The 14171-nt window shown below is 45.3% G+C and overlaps 1 protein-coding gene across 2 annotated transcripts in view; it reads left to right on the forward strand.

Annotated features, from left to right (window-relative positions):
- LOC148142918 (uncharacterized) overlaps nucleotides 1-14171 on the forward strand; it is a 229520-nt gene that overhangs the window by 55511 nt on the left and 159838 nt on the right. The window contains exon 1 of one of the 2 annotated variants that reach the window (XM_087973895.1): nucleotides 1277-1304. The exons of the other annotated variant lie outside the window; for it this stretch is intronic. The gene's annotated coding sequence lies outside the window, so the exon portion shown is untranslated. Of the gene's footprint in view, nucleotides 1-1276; nucleotides 1305-14171 lie in introns of those variants that run through there. 2 annotated transcript variants of the gene reach the window in all.

Genomic DNA, 14171 nt, shown 5'->3' on the forward strand with positions numbered 1-14171 from the left:
CAACTTCTGTTTATCCTGTTTTGTCCGTGACAAACTCTTATCTCTGACTCCCATAAGGGTGTTTGACGTCAGTCTATTATAGATTATTGATTAGGCATATCTTTTCTTCTATCAGCATCTATTTCCATCCAGAGGCCACTTTGACCTCTTTGATTAGGGTTAGTTCCTGTGTCTTCAGGAAGGGAAACAGATGCTTTCCTGTTTGCCCATATATCCACCATTGTTCTGTATTCATGTCTCATGCTCACATATCCTTTGTTTTTGCTGAATATGTATTTTCTCATTCCTATTCTGTATCAGAATTTATACTTGCAGAAATAACATTAATTCATTTATATCCCACACCAGTGTTGGACAGGGATGTACAAAGTTAAAAATCACACAACACCAGGTTATAGTCCAACAGGTTTAATCAGCTGATGAAGTAGCATCGCTCCGAAAGCTAGTGTGCTTCCAATTAAACCTGTTGGACTATAACCTGGTGTTGTGTGATTTTTAACTGGGTATAGTTTGTTACTTGGAAAATATACTTTTTATTATTTAAAGTCATAGTGATGTACAGCACGGAAACAGACCCATTTGGTCCAACCTGTCCATGCCAGCCAAATATCCTAAATTAATCTAGTCACATTTGTCAGCACTTGGCTCATACCCCTCTAAACCCTTCCAATTCATAGACCCATCCAGATGCCTTTTAAATGCTGTAATTATACCGGCTTCCACTACTTCCTCTGGCAGTTCATTCCATACATGCACCACCCTCTGCATGGAAACATTGCCCCTTAGGTACCTTTTATATCTTTCTGCTCTCGCCCTAAACCTGTGCCCTCTAGTTGTGAACTTCACCCCAACACTGAGGAAAAGACATAAAAACATTGAGCAGCCAGACAAATGCAAAAGCAATAAAATATCGAGACACATAGTGTAAAACAAATTATGGCTCTAATCCTTTTTGTTCTCTGAGGCATATGGACACTTAATCTGTCAATAACATCAGCATTGCTACAGAGCATATTGTGTACACTCCTCAGTGTCAACAAGCAGGGCACATGTTTGCCGGTGTCACCAAAACATTGGGCATGTTCCTCGCTGTTGGCAGAAAAGGGGCGAGACCTACTTTTGATGGACAAATAAGGAGCACTGGAGGACCAGAAGGAGAGTTGTCCTCATGCCAATTGGAGCTCCCCTATTGTCTGAATGCGGAAGGTGGACCATGAGCTTCTTAAGGTCCTGCTCCTCCTCTCACACTGAATGAAGATCGAGCTTCACCTCAGACTGCAACTTCCTTCCTCTGTCCAACATCTGTGAGTACAGCACTCTCTTTTCTCACCCCCTTTTCCATTTACGTTTCATTCTGGGGTTCAATTGTTGACTTGGAGCAACTGAAAGGAATGGGAATGAATCCAGCGAGGGGATAGACTCTGGAAAAGTTAGTCCATGCCTGTGTCTCAATTGGCAATACAGACAGGAAGGAGTCTGTAAGAATGCAGCAAGCCAGGCAGTATCAGGAGGTGGAGAAGTCGACGTTTCGGGTGTAACCCTTGTTCAGGACTGGGGGTGAGTATAGGGAGAGCTGCAGAACAAGGGTATGCTGAGGGCAGGGTGATGAAGTGGGGATAGGTGTAAATAGGTAGAGGGTACGACCTGGTTGGTGAATGTGAGGAAGGAACCTAGTTGGTGGCAGGGAGGTAGAGGGGCAGGGGCTCGGAAGGGAGGTTATTTGAAATTGGAGAACTCACTGTTGAGTCCTTCGGGCTGTGGACTGCTCAGGTGGAAGATGAGATGTTGTTCCTCCAATTTGCACTGTGGTTTGTTGTGGCAATGGATGGGGCCAAAAATGGTCATGTCAGAAAGGGAGTGGGAAGGGGAATGAAAATGGGTGGTGACTGGGAGGTCCGGTCGGCCTCTGCAGACCTTGCTGCGATGCTCGGCGAACCGTTCCCCAAGTTTATGCTCGTGCTCCCCGACGTAGAGAAGGCCACAGTTGGCAAATACAGTACCCCAACATAAAGTTACAGCCTTTGCTGTGAAAAAAAGTAGAAAGGTATATTGTTTAAATGGTGATATATTGGGATGTGGAGAAAGTGAGGACTAGAAATGCTGGAGATTAGAGTCAAAAAGTGTGGTGCTGGAAAAGCACAATAGGTCAAGCAGCATCCGAGCAGGAGGACAGTCAAGGTTTTGGGCGCAAGCCCTTCATCAAGAATGATGCGTGGATGTTCAGAGGGGCATTAGTGTCCTTCTGTGCCAGTTGTCAGACAGGTGCAGCAGGCAATGAGCAAGGCAAGTGGTGTATTAGCAAGAGGAATTAAGTTCAGAAGCGGGGATGTCTTCCTGCAGTTGGGGGGTCATTGAATATTCGAGGAGAAAGTGAGGTCTGCCGATGCTGGAGATCAGAGCTGAAAATGTGTTGCTGGAACAGCGCAGCAGGTCAGGCAGCATCCAGGGAACAGGAGAATTGACGTTTGATTCCTAAAGAAAGGCTTATGCCCGAAACGTCGATTCTCCTGTTCCCAGGATGCTGCCTGACCTGCTGCGCTGTTCCAGCAACACATTTTCAGGTCATTGAATATATTCAAGGTTGAGTTCATCTGATTTTTATGTGGATGTTTATGGGGAAGGCAAGAAAATGGTCTTGAGACAATTACAGAACCGAGTTACAGAACCATACAGCACAGAAACAGACCCTTCAGTCCAACTAGTCCATGCTGACTATGTTCACCAGCTAAACCAGTCCCACCTGCCAGTGTTTTAGCCCATACCCTTCTGAACATTTCCTAATCATGTAATTATCCAAATGTCTTTTAAACCTTGTAACTGTACCTGCACCCACCACTTCCTCTGGACATTCAGTCCACACGTGAACCACACTCTGTATATAAAAAATATTGTGCCCTTCAAGTCTTTTTAAAATCTCTTTCTCCTCTCACATTCAAAATTTGCTCCCTCATCTTGAAACCCCCAGCCTAGGGGAAGGACACCTGTCATTCACCTCATCTCTCCCCTCATGATTTTATAAACCTTGATAAGGTCACATCTCCACCTCCTATGCTCCAGTGAAAAAAGTCCCAGCCCATCCACCAAGATGCAGGTAGATCCACATCCAGTCATGATCGGTTCAATGCTGGTCCCAATTCTCTCTCACGGTGTCCAGGACAGCAAGAGACCACAAGACATAGGAGCAGAAATTAGACCACCAGGTCTGCTCATTCCATTCAATCATCGCTGATCAGTTTCTCAATCCCATTCTTCCACTTTCAACAAAGTGAAAACGGACGGAGAGAGCGTGGGATGGAGATTTTCCGCTTCTAGGGAATAATAGAGGAAAGAGAGTTCACTATAAATTAGAATTTTTGGGATCGGCTGATGAGCCGAGGAGTGTCAGTTGGAGTTTAATTTAGAGAAGTCTGAGGTTTGCATTTTGGTCAAGCAATCCAGGCAGGACTGATGCAGTTAGGGGAATGTTGCAAAATAAAGAGACCTTGGAGTGCAGGTTCATAGTTCCTTGAAAGTGGAGTCTCAGGTGGATAGAATAATGAAGAAGGCGTTTGGTTTGCTTTCCTTCATTGCTCAGAGCATTCAGTATAGGAGTTGGGAGGTCATGTAATACACCCTTCCCCCTCAAATGTGTGGTATCTAACTGCTTCATTGTTTCTAGTGAATACAGCCCACACCTCCCGCTACTGCCATAACATGAAAGCACTAGCTTTTGGAGTTCTGCTCTTTTATCAGATGGTTGTGGAGAATAAGATCATGATCACAGAATTTATAGCCAAAGGAGTCCAGTGTCATGGAGATGTGATACATTAAACAATTTAGATTAAATCTTCCATCTTTTAGAATGGGGTTCTGTTCTTTGGTATGTTAATCCCAGAACCTGTTTTCAATAACTTTCTCAAGAACGTAATTTAAATGCAGAGCTTTTCTATCCAAAATGTCAGGCTGACTCGGCATTGGGACCCAGACAGAATTCACACCGATTGAAGGTTAGGCTGGGACTTTTTTCATTGGAGCACAGGAGGTTGAAAGGTGAAGGTGTCGGGTGCCTCGTTAGCAAGTTTGCAGATGACGCTCAGATTGATGGAATATCAGATAGTGAAGGGGACTGTCAGATGATACTGCAGAATATAGATTGGAGAGTTGGGAAGAGAAATGGAGTTTAATCCAGACAAATGCGAGGTGATGCATTTTGGAAGGTGCAATTCGAGAGCAAACTATACATTAAATGGGAAGGTCCTGGGGGAAATTGATGTACAGAGAGATCTGGGTGTTCAGATCTATTGCCATCTTCAGAGAACAATGTCTGTCAGTAGAGTGGTTAAGGCAGCATACAACATGCTTTCCATCATCGGACGGAGTATTGAGTACAAGAGCTGGCAGGCCATGTTGAAGTTATATAAGATTTTGGTTCGGCCACATTAGGAATACTGCTGTACAATTCCGGTCGCCAGATTTCCCAAAGGATGTGGATGCTTTGGAGAGGGTGCAGAGGAGGTTCACCAGGATGTTGCCTGTTATGGAGAGCGCTAACTATGAGGAGAGGTTGAGTAGATTAGGAGTATTTTCATTGGAAATAAGGAGGTTGAGGAGGGGTCTTGATTGAGGCCTATAAAACCATGAGGCATGTAGACAGGGGTGGATAAGAAGAATTTTTTTTTCCCCCATAGGGGAAGACTTAATTACTAGGAGTCACGAGTTCAAAGTGAGAGGGGAAAGGTTTGAGGGAGATCTACATGGAAAGTTCTTTACGCAGAGGGTGGTGGGTGCCTCATGCAGTGGAGGCAGTAGGGCTGGGATCGATAGCGTCATTTAAGATGTATCTAGACAGATACATGAATCGGCAGGGAGCAAAGGGATACAGACCCTTAGAAAATAGGCGGCAGGTTTAGATAGAGAATCTCGATCAGCATAGCCTTGGAGGGCTGAAGGGCCTGTTCCTGTGCTGTAAGGTTCTTTGTTCTCTTTATAGAGGTTTCCAAAACCATGAGGGGCATAGATAAGGTGAACGGCATGTGTCATTTCAAGATTAGGCTGCAAATTAAGGTAAGAGGAGAAAGATTTTAATAAGAGATGAGGAGCACCTTTTTTGTAAACAGAGTGGTTTGTGTGTGGAATAAATGTCCAGAGGAAATAGTGGATGCTGGTTGTGTAACAACGTTTAAAAGACATTTGGATAAGTACATGAATAGGAAAGGTTCAGGGGGATATGGGCCAAATACAGGTAGGTGGGACTAGTTTAGTTTGTGAATATAGTCAGCATGGACTAGTTGGGCTGAAGGGTCTGTTTCTGTGCTGTATGACCCTTTAACTGTTCTGTACTGGTCTTAAAATCATTTTACTTGCCTTCCCCCAGAAACATCCACTTCTTTCTTGTTCTAAAATCAGACGAACTCAGCCTTGAATATATTCAATGACCCCCTAACTGCAGAGACTTCTGAACTCATTTCCTCTTGCTAATATACCACTTGCCTTGCTGATTGCTTGCTGCACCTGTCTGACAACTGGCAATGACTGGTGTGGAAGGATGCTGAGGCCACTGTTTACATCCACACATCATTCCTGAGGAAGGGCTCATGCCTGAAACGTTGATTCTCCTGCTTCTCGGATGCTGTCTGATCTGCTGTGCTTTTCCAGTGCCACACTTTTCAACTGTCATCTCCAGCATCTGCAGTCCTCACTTTCTCCGCATCCCAATATGTCACCATTTAAACAACGCACCTCCTTTCAGCAGTTATTTGTTCGTAACTGAGGCTATAACTTCACGCTGTGGGACTGCATTTGCCAATTGAGATACAGACCTGGACCAACATTTCCCGACTCTGTCCCCTCCCTGGATTCACTCACTTTCTTCAGTTGCTGCAAGTCAACAATTGGCTTCTCATTGGTCCATTTGAAGAAGGATTTGCGCCATTTTTGCAGACAGCGAAGAGCATGAATGGCTTTTGCTGAACCAGCATGGAAACAGACCCTTCGGTCCAACCCGTCCATGCCGACCAGATATCCCATCCCAATCTAGTCCCACCTGCCAGCATTTGGCCCATATCCCTCCACACCCTTCCTATTCATGTACCCATCCAAATGCCTCTTAAATGTTACAATTGTACCAGCCTCCACCACTTCCTCTGTCAGCTCATTCCATACACGTACCACTTTCTGTGTGAAAACGTTTCCCAGTAGGTCTCTTTTATACCTTTCCCCTCTCACCCTAAACCTATACCCTTGACTTCTGGACTCCCCCACCCCAGGGAAAAGACTTTGTCTATCTATCCTATCCATGCCCCTTTTGTGAACCTCAGCTTCCGACGCTCCAGGGAAAATAGCCCCAACCTGTTTAGCCTCTCCCTATACCTCAAATCCTCCAACCCTGGCAACATCCTTGTGAATCTTTTCTGAACTCTTTCAAGTTTCACAAAATCTTTCCAATAGGAAGGAGACCAGAATTGCACACAATATTGCAACAGTGGCCTAACCAATGTCCTGTACAACAGCCACATGACCTCCCAACTTCTGTACTCAATCCTCTGACCAATAAAGGAAAGCATACCAAACACCACCTTTACAGTTCTATCTATCTGCGACGCCAGTTTCAAGGAGATATGAACCTGCACTCTGAGGTGTCTTCGTTCAGCAACACTCCCTAAGACCTTACCATTAAGTGTATAAGTCCTGCTAAGATTTGCTTTCCCAAAATGCAGCACCTCACATTTATCTGAATTAAACTCCATCTGCCACTTCTCAGCCCATTGGCCAATCTGGTCAAGATCCTGTTGTAATCTGAGGTAACCCTCTTCACTGTCCACTGCACCTCTAATTTTGGTATCATCTGCAAACTTACTAACTGTACCTCTTATACTCGCATCCAAATCATTAATGTAAATGACAAAATGTAGAGGGCCCAGCACCGATCCTTCTGGCACTCCACTGGTCACAGGCCTCCAGTCTGAAAAACAACCCTCCATCACCACCCTCTGTCTTCTACCTTTCAGCCAGTTCTGTATCCAAATGGCTAGTTCTCCCTGTATTCCATGAGATCTAATCTTGCTAATCAGTCTCCCATGGGGAACCTTGTCGAACGCCATACTGAAGTCCATATGGATCACATCTACCGCTCTGCCCTCCTCAATCCTCTTTACTTCCTCAAAAACTCAAAATTTGAGATATGATTTCCCACACAAAAAGCCATGTTGACTATCCCTAATCAGTCCTTGCCTTTCCAAACACATGTACATCCTGTCCCTCAGGACTCCCTCCAACAATGTGCCCGCCACCAATGTCAGGCTCACTGGTCTCTCGTTCCCTGGCTTGTCCTTACCACCCTTCTTAAACAGTGGCACCACATTAGCCAACCTCCAGTCTTCCGGCATGCGCAGTGTTCTCTCTTAGCAGATTTAAAGTGTCCAAATGCCACAATTTCTTCCCCCGTCACTCGACATAACCGCGCATGCTCCTTTCTGTGTTTGATGTTCATCTTCCCTATAACCCTCATGATTTTATAAATCTCAAATGAGGTCACCCCTCAACCTCCTGTGCTCCAGTGAAGAGTGTCTCAGCCTCTCCTTACAACTCAAACCCTCCAGTCCTGGCAACATCCTGGGAAATCTTTACTGAACCCTTTCTAATAGAATTCTTCCTATTACAGGGCCACCAGAAGCGTTCTCAGTACTCTACAAGTGGCTTCACCAACATCCTGTACAACTTCAACATTATGTCCCAGCTCCTTTATTCAGTGGTGTGAACAATTAAGGTAAGTGTGCTGAATGCCTTCTGAAGCTTCCTTCCAGCCAGTGATGCAACTTTCAAAGAAGTATATATCTGAAACCCCCCCCCCCCCGCCCCCCACCATATCCCTCTGTACAAGCCCGGCCCTTCCTTATTTTGGCAAAATGCAACCCCTCACCTTTTATCTATACACATGTTCTCTCTCAGACATACACACATACACGCCCCCCCCCCAACACACACACCCTTTCACAGGCTTCTCCTCCATCGCACTCACTTTACCAAGCATGTGCACACATACTCTCTTACACGCACACTCATGCTGCACACATACATATAACAATGTGGTGCATTTGCAGAATTATATTTGCAGATATATTCAATTTTGCACAAAACGCACAATATGCAGGTAGTCAATCCATGTAATATTTTATAAATTCCTAGTTTGGAAATAGAACCAGTCCGATTTAAGATTGGGATACTCTCACACCTTTCATGCATTGTCTGGACTGAGATGTCACCTGTTTTTTAAAAAGACCTTAAGTGATCTTGAGAATATGACTTAATAGTAGTACTGCGATGTACACATTAATGAACTAAAACCTGCAACCCATTCTAAAAGATGAAAGATTTAACAACAATCTATGTTTGTCAATATATCATCAGTTGCATGACATTGATCTTTTGCTCTTAACTCTGTGTCTTATGATCCTGCTCCACAGTTACCCGATGAAGGAGCAGCACTCCGAAAGCTAGTGCTTCCAAATAAACCTGTTGGACTATAACTGGTGTTGTGATTTTTAAACCGTGTCCAACCTAGTCCAACAGCAGCATATCCACCTCGTTTCTAGTGAACACAGCCCATACGTCCCAGTGCTGCCAGTAAACTGCCGATGAAACGATGCACTCCTGAAAAATTTATAGTATCTAACGAAACCAGCTACTCATTCACTGCTCCATCTAATACACAACATTGGAAACTTAGTGCAGAAGGCTGCAAGAAATGAGCAGCTTTAAAACAAAAACCGCTTGGAGCTTTCAATGAGAGCCTGAGCCCAGCAGTACGTTCTGGTTACCTTTTATTTTGTGTCCCAACATGGTTACAGCTTCAGATCCCCACCCCCCCCCCCTCCCAGCAAAAAGGGCAGAGAAAGAGTAGCTGTTTTTTAGACAACTCCACAACAGGGGAGAGGAGCAAAGGGCGGGGCAAGGCCAACAGCAGGCCCCCACACTACGCCTGCATTGCCTTGCACAGTTTACAAAAATGACTTCCCCTTCAGAGACTCCCCTCTGTGTGGGAGCAGGCCAACTGGCCCAAAGGCTACACACCGATCCTCCGAAAGGTAACCCACCCACACAATTCCCCTATTGCTCAACATTTACCCTTGACTAATGCACCTAACCTGCACATCCCTGGGCACCGTCTGAACCTGGACAAAGTTAAAAATCTCACAACACCAGGCTAAGTCCGACAGTTTATTTGGAAACACGAGCTTCGGAGCACTGCTTCTTCGTCAGGTGATTGTGGACAATAAGATCATATGGCACAGAATTTATAGGAAAACATTACAGTGCCCTGCCACTGAACTGATATATTGAACAAACCTGGATTTTTAAGTCTTTCATATTTTAGAATAGGTTGCAGCAATCATTAATTAGATTACTTACAGTGTGGAAACAGGCCCTTCGGTCCAACCGAAGCGCAACCCACCCATACCCCCTACACTTACCCTTTACCTAACACTACGGGCAATTTAGCATGGCCAATTCACCTGACCCGCACATCTTTGTGACTGTGGGAGGAAACCGGAGCACCCGGAGGAAACCCACGCAGACACGGGGAGAACGTGCAAACTCCACACAGTCAGTCGCCTGAGGCGGGAATTGAACCCAGGTCTCTAGAGCTGTGAGGCAGCAGTGCTAACCACTGTGCCACCGTGCCGCCCACTAAACAAAAACAAACATTGCATAGGGCTTTCTGATAGGAAGGAAACCAGAATTGCATGCAATATTCCAACTGTACAGCTGTAACATGACCTCCCAACTCCTGTACTCAATACTCTGACCAATAAAGGAAAGCATACCAAATGCCATCTGCACTATCCTATTGACCTGCGACTCCACTTTCATAGAGCTGTGAACCTGCACTCCAAGGTCTTTTTGTTCAGCAACACTCCCTCGGACCTTACCATTAAGTGTACAAGTCCTTCTAAGATTTGCTTTCCCAAAATGCAGCACCTCATATTTACCTAAATTAGATTCCACTTGCCACTTCTCAGCCCATTGGCCCATCTGATCAAGATCCCATTGTAATCTGAGGTAACCTCCTTCGTTGTCCACTACACCTCCAATTTTGGTGTCATCAGCAAACTTACTATACCACTTATGCTCGCATTCAAAAGGTAGTGGGCCCATTATCTATTTTCAAAGTGGAATTTACAATATATTACATGTATTGACTGCCTGCAGATTGTGCAGTCTTTGAGCAAAGTAGAATGTATTTGCAAACATCATGCTACAAAGACAAACTCCCACCATGGATGATCTATCATGTGTGCATGAGATAGAGAAAAAGTCCATGTCCGTGCTGTATATCTCTGTCTATTTGATAACAGATGCTTTATTCCTGTTGGTGTAAATGTTGTTGTAATTCATAGCTGGGTACCAATAGATGTAAGGGTGACAGAATTCCTCAAGTAGGGCACTGTAAGATTCCTGAGAGACCCCTATTCCTGGTTTACTTCCTCATGAACAAACATTAAGCACGTGCGCCTATTTATGATTTTTGTTTCATTTTTTCTTGTTTTATTCCCTGCTATGACTGCACCTTGTATCAGGATGGTTGACGGGCTGGGAGATTGTGGGTTGGGTCTTGATTGAATATTTTATCGTTCCAGAAGTTATAAAAGGCGGGGTCAAAGCTTTCACAGTAATCCAGCAGAGCTGAGAACAGACCGACATCTTAGTCTGTGGGAACAGGAGGATCAACACGGGACAGAGAAATCAGGGCCTCAAACCCGAGCTGACACCAGACCACCGTGTGATCAGTGCTTTGATTAGCAGCATCCTTTTACATCAGTCAATGCCAGTTGTCAGACAGGTGCAGCAAGGCAAGTGGTATATTAACAAGCTGAACTGAGATTAGAAGTGGGGATGTCTTCCTGTAGTTAGGGGGTCATTGAATATATTCAAGGCTGAGTTCATCTGATTTTTGAACAATAAAGTGTGGATTTCTTTGTGCGCAGGAGGTGTTTTTTTATTTTGAATGGTTTATGTGTTGGATGCAGGTACAGTATCCACGTTGAAGGTGGAAGGCAAGAAAATGGTTTTAAGACCACGACAGAACAGTTACGTTAGACAGCACAGAAACGGACCCTTCAGTCCAACTATTCCATGCTGCCTACGTTCTCAAACTAAACTAGTGCCACTTGCCAGTGTTTGGCCCATATCCCTCCGCACCGTGCCTTTTCATATACTTATCCAAATGTCTTTTAAACGTTGCATCTGAATGTGCATCCACCACTTCCTCTTTACATTCACTCCACACGTGAAACACTCTGTTTATAAACAAACTTTTCCTGATTCTGTCCGCTCCGTGAATTCATTCCCTTTCCTTTCGGTTGCTGCAAGTCGTAAATTGAAGCCCAGAATGAAAATCATGGAAAAGGAGTTGTGAAGAGAGTACCATACACTCAGATGGTTGACAGAATAAGGAGGTTACAGTCTGGAGCAAACTCAATCTTCATTCAGAGGGAGCAGCAGCAGCTTCCGAAGCTCATGTTCCAACGTCTGCATTCAGACAATAGGAAGGCTCTGATTGACAGAAGGACCAGTCACCTTCCGGTCCTCCAGGGCTCCTGACTGGCCTCTTTCACTACCCTGTGTCCCAATGATGCAACTTTCAAAGAACTATGTACCTGATTTGGAGATGCCGCTGTTGGACTGGGGTGTGCGAAGTTAAATTTCACACAATATGAGGTGATACTCTAACAGGCTCATTTGTAAGCACTAGCATTTGGAGCACTGCTCTTTCATCAGGTGGTTGTGTCTTATGATCCTGTTCCACAAACACCCAATGAAGAAGCTCGTGCTTCCAAATAAGCCAGTTGGACGATAACCTGGTGTTGAGTTTTAACTTTATCCACCCCAGTCCAACACCGGCACCTCCACATCATGTCTAGTGAACCAGGCACACACTTCTCAGTGCTGCCAGGAAACTACAATGCTGATGACATTGCACTCCTGAACATTTTACAATTTCTAACAATGCTGGCTACTCATTCACTGCTGCAACCGATACACAACATTGGAAACATAGTACAGGAGACTGTCAGAAATGAGCACAGCAGGTCAGGCAGCATCTGAGGAGCAGGAACATCAACGTTTCTGGCAAAAACCTGAGGAAGGGCTTTTGCCCGAAATGTCAATTTCCCTGGTCCTCGCACGCTGCCTGACCTGCAGTGCTTTGCCAGCACCACTCTAATCTTGACTCTGATCTCCAGCATCAGCAGTTCTCACTTTCACATGTAAAATGAGCAGTTTTAAAACAAAAACCTGTTGCAGTTTAAAGCTCTCAGTGAGAGTCTGAGCTCAGTGTGAAGTTCAGGTAATCTTTATTGTGACCCAACTTTGTTACAGCTTCAGAATCTCCCAGCAGAAAGGCGTAGAAAAAGTAGCAATTTTTAAAAAATAGCTCAAGGTCAAAGTGCAACCCCTCACTTTCTTCATTATTGGTCACCACTGAGTTGTCCCTTTGTAACTGCATCCTTGGTACAGCTTTAACCTGGAGGAAGTATTGCCTCACTCAGCAATTTCAACCTGTATTCCAATCAAGTTGGATGAGCAGCGTAGAGTCCACCAGACTGTTGTGGGGCTGGAGTCACATGTCGGCCAGACCGGGTAAAGGATGCAGCTGGGACGACTGCTCTAATAACTGCTCAAGTCTTCCCTAAAAAAGAACTGAGTGAATCAGATGGGGGTTTTCTTCCACCCCCACCCCACCGACAATGGTTTCACCGTTAGATTCTGAACTCCAGATTTCTGACCAAATTCGAATTCCACCATCTGTGTGGACCCGTTGGTGCCTCAACAGGTTGGAGGATTCACGGAATGTCCTTCTGCACTCGGGGCAGCTGAAGGGTCTCTCCCCCGTGTGGACCCACCGGTGCCTCAGCAGGGCAGAGGCCTGGGTAAAGGCCTTCCTGCACTCAGGGCAGCTGATTCCCTGCTGTGACTACACTGTGCCTGGATTGTTGACTGGCTGGGAGATTGTGAATTGAGGCTTGATTGAATAAATGTTTGTCCCAGAAGGTGTAGAAGGGGGGGTTCAGAGCTTCAACAGACATCCAGCAGAGCTGAGAACAGACAGACATCCACATGCCTTTTAAATGTTGTAATTGTGCCAGCCTCCACCACTTCCTCTGGCAGTTCGTTCCATACATGCACCACCCTCTGAAGTGGTTGCCCCTCCAATCTCTTAAATCATTCCACTCTCACCTCAAACATATGCCTTCTAGATTTGGACTGCCATACCCTGGGGAAAAGACCTTAGGGTTTCCCCTCTATCCATGGCCCTTACAAAGGTCTATAAGTTTATCCCTCAGTCTCTGATGCTCCATGGAAAATGCCCCTGGCCTATTCTTTTCTGACCCCTTTCAAAGTTTCATAACATCTTTCCTACAGCAGGGAGACCAGAACTAACTGCAGTATTCCAAAAGTGGCTTAACCAACATCCTGGACAGCCACAACATGACCTCCCAACTCATCTACTCAATGCTCTGACCAACAAAGGCTATCCTGTCTACCTGAGAACTATGGAACCTGCACTCCAAGGACTCTTTGTTCTGCAACACTCCTCTTAACTGTGTCAGTCCTGCCTGGATTGCTTGACCAAAATGCAACAACTCACATTTCTCCAAATTAAATTCCATCTACCACTCTTTGGCCCATCCGATCAATTCTAATTTATAGCGAACTCACTTTTCTCTCTCATTCCCTAGAAGCTGAAAATCTCCATCCCACACACACTCCCTTCATTCTCACTTTGCTGACCCTAATCCCTGCTGTACCTCATCCTGAAGGGTCTGGTTCATGCTGATTAACAGGCGCACACTCGGGGGGGGGGGGGGAGGAGTAGGAGGGGGGGGGGGTCTAATTGAAACATACATAATCTTCAAAGCCTGGACAGAGTGGACATTGCAAAGATGTTTCCATTGGTAGGACAGACTCGGGCCAGAGGGCACAGCCTTAGAGTAAAGGGAAGACCTTTTAGAACGGAGAAACTTCTTCAGCCAGAGAGCGGTGAATCTGTGGAATCTATTTCCACAGAAGGCTGTGCAGGCCAGGTCACTGAGGATATTTAAAACTGAGACAGATAGGTTCTTGAGTATCAAGGGGATCAAAGGTTACGGGGAGAATGGGGCAGGTGGGACTAGTTTAGTTTGTGAACACAG

This window comes from Chiloscyllium plagiosum, unplaced genomic scaffold, assembly GCF_037043375.1.
Source record: "Chiloscyllium plagiosum isolate Xiang-an unplaced genomic scaffold, Cpla_swu_hap1 HiC_scaffold_27, whole genome shotgun sequence".
NCBI classification, from domain to species: domain Eukaryota; kingdom Metazoa; phylum Chordata; class Chondrichthyes; order Orectolobiformes; family Hemiscylliidae; genus Chiloscyllium; species Chiloscyllium plagiosum.